Below are 6,465 nucleotides of genomic sequence, written 5' to 3' on the forward strand. Positions count from 1 at the left end.
TTTGGAAAAAGGCTGCAATGAAACAAAGAGTGAAAAATTTAAAGGGGTCTGAATACTTTCCGTACCCACTGTATGTGCCTTGTGATTTAATTGGGCAGAAAGTGCATGAAGGACTGTTAATTAATTTCATGTAATGCATTTTCACAAGGGTGACATATGTCCTATGAATGAAACTGTAGTGAATCTGCTGATGGTCTGGATTCTGAGATACTTCTGGAATGTTAGACCATACTTTAAGCCAGGCGAGATCGATACCCAGGCCTGGGCAATCACATGCCCAGATCCTCTCAGTAGGAAGGGCAGTACGGCCTAATACCACCAACAACTAATAAAGCATGGACACCATACCACAGTTTTTAGGCTGCACAGTAAATAACTTATGAATAGGAGGGTTGGACAAAGGCCTCTGCCAGGGGACACCGTGTGCCTTGAGTGGTAACCTTAACTGCAGGAAAAAGAAAAAAAGAGTAAGGTGGTAGATCGAATGCGTTCTGCAAGTCAGAGAATGTTAACAAGCCAACTTTGCTAAAAATGTCTTTTAGACAAAAGACTCCCCTTTGTTCCCATTGTGGGGGTGTTGTCGGGTGTTGTGTAGCCTCCCACCAATCAGGATTGAATCATTATTAACCCTAGCGGGAAAAGTGTGCCAGTTACAAGCTACACGGCAGTATGTTTTAGCTAATCTCCAAGTCTTGTTAAGATGTGAGATAATGGGGCCAAAGCGTAGTTGGCACTGTTTTTCTAGAAACATTGGCAAAAAGAACGTCATGGAGTGACCAAGGCTCTGTCATGGCATCTTCTAAGGTACGCCAGCAGACCGATGTATCTGGATTAAACCAGGTGAGGAGGGGCCTCAATACGAAGGACCAGAAATAGTGTTTGAAGTTGGGAACTGAGAGGTCAACATCCTCTTTCCTCCTCTGTAGAGTAGACATCTTGAGTCACAGCCGCTTGCCTTTCCAGATGAATTTAGACACCGCTGATTGTAATTTACGCCAACAAGCAGCAGGTGGGGAGAGAGGTAGCATAGAGCTCACAAAATTAATCCTGGGTAAAACATTGATTTTAACCACTGAGATACGGGCTTGAATACATGGGGAGACCCATCCAACAAGCATGTAATAAGACCTTTGAACATCTCGGTAACACTTTCACCTGTACCTCTATTTTAAACAGTGCTGCAGGATATGCTTTGTACCTCAACTCTCTCTAATCAATTATTTTTTTACATGAAACAAAATAATATTACAGTGAGTTAAAAATACCAACAAACGTTTATGTCACATTTGCATTTTATCCTCTTCAGCGACTCTGGGGGGGGGGGGGGGGGGGGGGGGGGGGGGGGGGTGACCGTTATGGTTTGCTACATTATGGAAGGAATCACAAATTATGCAAATAGAAAGCATCCTCCTCTAATATTATTAATGGATTCTATTAAGAAAGGCGAGGTAAAATAAAAGCAAAATGTATCTAGGCGAGAGGAATTGATGGGCTGTAAGCACAGCAGTGTGAAGTTTGCACACACACACTCTCCACTGCTCCCTGCCTTACTGTACAAGATATTTTACCGTGAAAATGCAGCATTACAATACAAAAAAACGTTAATTTTAGGAATTTCCAACACTTTTATAGAGTGTCTGTACTTGAAGGATCAGGGATGATGTGATGACGAAGGGGTGAAGGGACTCTCTTTAAAGCAGGCGGACTATGACGGTTAACGATTGAAACAAACTCGACCAAATAAAGCGTCTGCGGGCAGACAGGCAGCTCGGACCAGTCACAGCTTTTACCCACCGGCTCCAGCTTAACATGATAAATGTGAACCTGCAAAGCATTACGGAGGAAGAGGAGTTGAGCTGAGTATTATAGCATTTTTCAAAGCTCAGCGCTCATTGCAGAGGGAGAGCTTCAGGTATTAAAAAAAAAAACAACAACTAAAAACCTTGGGCCAGAAAGATACCTACCCCCCCGGCCAGAACGCGCCGCTCCTTCATGAAGGCTTCAGTGCAGCTAATAACCTGATCCTCAGAGTGATGAAGATGATGAGACGGGAGGGCAGAGACACAGCCAGGCAGTGATGAGAAAATAATCTCCGCGAGGCGTACCCAGCGACCTGTCTGCACACTTTAGTTCGACCCGCCAGAGTAGTTCAGATGAGGACATCTCTGAGTGACAGAATACACGATTTATCCAGACTGAATATATGAAAGAACCATAGAAAATATTGGTATTTAAGACGCTGGATTCATAGAGAATTCTTTATTTTTTTTTTTTTTTTGTGTGTGTGTTGGGGGGGGCTTGCATGGTCTCTGTCCCCTCCAATACTAAGTAGAGGGAGATTTGTTTCCAAAAAAATGATTGGTTTTGAGAGATTTGGTCCACATTTGTTGCTCTTACAACATGTTAGTATTTTTTTTTCTCGCCTATGTTCAACCTTTTTTGATACATTTTTTCAATGTTATTGTGTCTTCTTTTTAAAAGTTTGATGCTTTTTTGTGTGGCATTATTGTAGTTCTTTTCAACATTTTCCAAAGTTTACTAACTTAGCAGCTTTGTATGACAGACATTTTTAAAGGCCTAACAGAAAACGTTGTGTACTTTACTGTAGCTACACCAGGGGTGGAGCGGTACATGTATCCGTATGAAACCGAAACGGTACAGTTGTCTGGGTTCGGTACATGAATTAACTCCGAGAATACACGGCATAAAAATAAATAAAACTTGCGTGCAAATTAATCCATTTAATGGGGAACTACTGTTATTGTCATCGTGTAAGTGAGTGGAAATACATCTAACATGCCAACGCATATCCGACGCCATCCCCCAGATGTTCCAATCACTGGAACAAGACAAGAAAAACTGTCTGATGGTGGAATTTCTCTTTGTGCTACGGAGCTCTATCTCACGGTGACTACTCATTTTATTGGGAAATAAAAGCGTAATTTGTACAGACGCTACAAACGGGTTAATCCATTTAATATAATTAAGTTAATTTAATATCTGAAAAAGTAACTAATTAATCTTGCCATCTTTGCAGCACCAGTGTGGTAGTTTTTTTTTTTTTGTGTGTGTCTTGGGACAACTTGGTCAAATTATTGTTTTATTAGAAGCTAACATTTAGTGACTTTTATATTTGTCTCGCAGCAGGAATCACTGAAGGCTTGTATCATGTGGCTGCGCCACAGTGTTCACAAGATCTCTGTGGTATACTATAAGAGCCAAAAAACAAAGAGCTAATTACATAACAGTCTCATATGCACAGACCAATAGTACCTGTAGCAATGACATGATACGCATGAATACAAAAACTAATAAGAGTTGCGCCTCAGTCTTTTCTCCTTTCTGGGGTCCACCACCTGAGAAATACAAGACCTATTCATAATCAATATATGAACTAAAAATAAATAAACAAAAAAATGTAGCAATACTTGACCATGCTACTGCTGTGGTTTGAAAGTTGCAATCAGAATACAGAATGGATACAAACCAGAAGAATGAAAGTGATCATATTAAAACCATTTAATGCACAACACTTCAGCTGATTTTTGTGACATCGCTGTGCTGCTTAGCGAGCAACATTACCCTAGCAGACAATCTTGGTTGTTAGCTGACTTCCCCTTCTCACCTTTCTGCAGTGATTGAGTGTGTACTCCGGGGTGCATTGTACTATCACCGTTGGGGGTGCAGGTTACAAATGTGACAGAGCGACACATCTGTCAGCGATGCTAGGTGTAGTCAGAGGTGACACGGGCTAGAAACCTTCAACCAGAGAGAAAAGGATAACGCTGCTGTTCAGTATTTTGTTAAAGCTCTTTTTAATGAGAAAAACAGGCAGCAGCTTGTGTCTTAATTAGGATAAAAAATCAAATTCTTAAATCAACAATTCAGCGTTTATTTGACACCACTGTCCTCAGACAGACAGAAAACTTCAGAATATTTCATGTTCATGTTTTTGTCTACATTTTAAATGTTAAAAACATGTATAGCGGTTACACAATTGATTAATTATTTGGCTATACCATCGGCAGAAAAGAAGAACGTAAGAATGACAAACATTCTTTGTTTCCAGCTTGAGTCCATGTTGTGCAACGTGAGATGTTTTATTAATTTTTTCAAGTTAAGGCTCAGGTCCATAACTGGAGAAAATGTATCATGATATTTTGGACCAGATATCTCTATTGATACTGCAACTATATTGTAGTGTTGACTACAAAATATTTCCACAATGAGAATACATCACTTTACTGTAATGAAGCCTTTAAAACCAGGAAAAGACACCCCTTATGCAATATTAGGATATCACGATAAAAGACTATCAATATATTGCCCACCTCTACTCTCAAAGCTCCTAAAAGCTTACAAACCCTCTCCTCTCTCTCTCTCTCTCTCTCTCTCTCTCTCTCTCTCTCTCTCTCTCTCTGCAGCAAATTATGTCCTCTGCACATTATTTTAAGCCACATGCAACATCCCGGGGAACACTGAGGCCTGATCCTTGAAAGTGCCTCCGCGGTATTTCTCTAACACATTATGCTGTAATAGGACGACCTGCTGTGATTCACCCTGCACCTGCTCGCTGGGTGCAGTCCCATCAGAATCCAACATGTGGAGGCTGTGTATATTCATACACATGTCTCCCACTTACAGTATATTCCTAAACAGCCATGTTTACCCATTCTATCAGCCCGACATATCAGAGCTCAGTCTAAAATCAATTTTTGAATAAATAAACAACAGGCAATCAACAGGTGTGCTCATATTTTACCGCTATTTCTTTTACTTTAGGAAGAAGAAAATGACATATCCTACAATTCTTAGATGCAGGTGCGTTGATATCACATCAGACTTGAAGAAGGAAGATCTCCCACTTTTCTTCAGATTGAAGATAATGTTAATTTATTAAAGATAACAGTTCAGCCTTCATCAAGAGTATTTCAGTACTATGCTAAAGCAATTTTTATTACGTAGTCTACAATAAATTGTGGTGCTGAGCAAGAACAGAGTGCAAGATCATCCTTTTTCAATTCAGGTTGTTTGGTTTAAGTACCATATTGTTAAAGTTGAAATGTCCATGTCTTTTTTATCATAAAGCAGGTTGAGGTAACAAAGTATCTAAACGCTCAGTACAGAGAAATGCACACAGCCCGTGTTTAGAAGCTGGGCCTTTAAACCGAGCCGTCAGGACTTCTGTACCGTGCAATGTGTATACTATATATATGTAAAAGTGTTGCTATAGTGCCGTTACAGTCATTACCCTGCTGCAATGACGGTTCAGAGACTCCAAGAGCGCAGATGCAGAAGACCTGGAAAAATGCTGACAAATCAGAACAGACTAGGGGGGGGTCTCAAAGAGACAGGTGTTAAAACAGAGCGTTTAAGACAAAAAGTAAATACAGATATATTCAGACGAACAGTATGCCCAACAGTACGTTAAAACATGTAAACATGTTCTGGTAGAAACACAAAATACAAAAATATGAAAGCATGTACCTGAAAACGAGCATGATATGGGACCTTTAAGTCACAGTTAATGGAAAATCTTTAAATGGCTTGTTGTTTCCGACCAAAACAACAAAACCCAAAGACGTCAACTTTGAATTCTGGGAAATTGTTTTATTTCAATTTTCTCACATTTTATAGACTTATAGTTCAATAAATTATAATTTAGTTAAAAATTATTGGTTGTCGCCCTAAAAATTCATATTCTCCATTTAAAGCACATTGTCCATGTTTTCACACTGAACTTCCTTTAAATGTATTATATTTTTTTTATCCGTTTATCAGTTATAATTACATGTTTTTCTACCTGTTAATAAGTATAAATATATATCCCTTGCCTTGTTTGATCCCATGACAACATCAAAATATCAAGACACCACAGACAAAAAGTTAGATATAGAGACGTAAAGACCAAAAAAAACCAGCAGACAGAGTGACAGCCCCTTCGAGCCTAGTCTCTGTCTGCGTTGAGCCTGAACCCTGTCGCACTAAAGCCTGTGATTGTTCTGCTGGCAGCTCAGCCTCGGCACACTCCATCTGAATGCCAGCCTCTGGCCTTAATTTCAAACCCCTCCTACGCTAATGTTGATTTCTCCTCTTTTATCTGTGGAGAGACGAGCCGAGGCAGATGGATTAAAAGCTGCTCCCTTCCTTTGTCTGTTTCTCTTGAGTGTCGGTTGACGCCAACCTGCCTTTCAGTTAGACTCTCTATAAACGGACATGTGTCGGACAGATCCTGGCGACACTTTATCCCTGAATAGATTCTTACTGCTTCTATTCAGTTTCGGAAGAATGTCACGATTATTTCTTATAATTATGGAGTCAAACTGTCAGCCTGTAAGGCAAGGCAAGGCAAGGCAGCTTTATTTGTATAGCACATTTCAGCAAGATGGCAATTCAAAGTGCTTTACACAAAATCATTAAAACAGATAAAACACAAGTACAAACAGTTAAAAGTCATAAGCATTA

General features: G+C 39.9%; 1 protein-coding gene and 1 long non-coding RNA gene across 7 annotated transcripts in view; both read left to right on the forward strand.

Moving 5' to 3' along the window:
* Positions 1–6,465, forward strand: part of myo6a (myosin VIa) — a 122,507-nt gene that overhangs the window by 45,161 nt on the left and 70,881 nt on the right. The window lies entirely within an intron of this gene.
* LOC117961304 overlaps positions 5,969–6,465 on the forward strand; it is a 10,447-nt gene continuing 9,950 nt past the window's right edge. The window contains exon 1 of the long non-coding RNA XR_004660369.1: positions 5,969–5,978. This is a non-coding gene — a long non-coding RNA (uncharacterized LOC117961304). The remainder of the gene's footprint in view (positions 5,979–6,465) is intronic.

The sequence above is a fragment of the Etheostoma cragini genome, chromosome 18, assembly GCF_013103735.1.
Source record: "Etheostoma cragini isolate CJK2018 chromosome 18, CSU_Ecrag_1.0, whole genome shotgun sequence".
In the NCBI taxonomy this organism is placed as follows: domain Eukaryota; kingdom Metazoa; phylum Chordata; class Actinopteri; order Perciformes; family Percidae; genus Etheostoma; species Etheostoma cragini.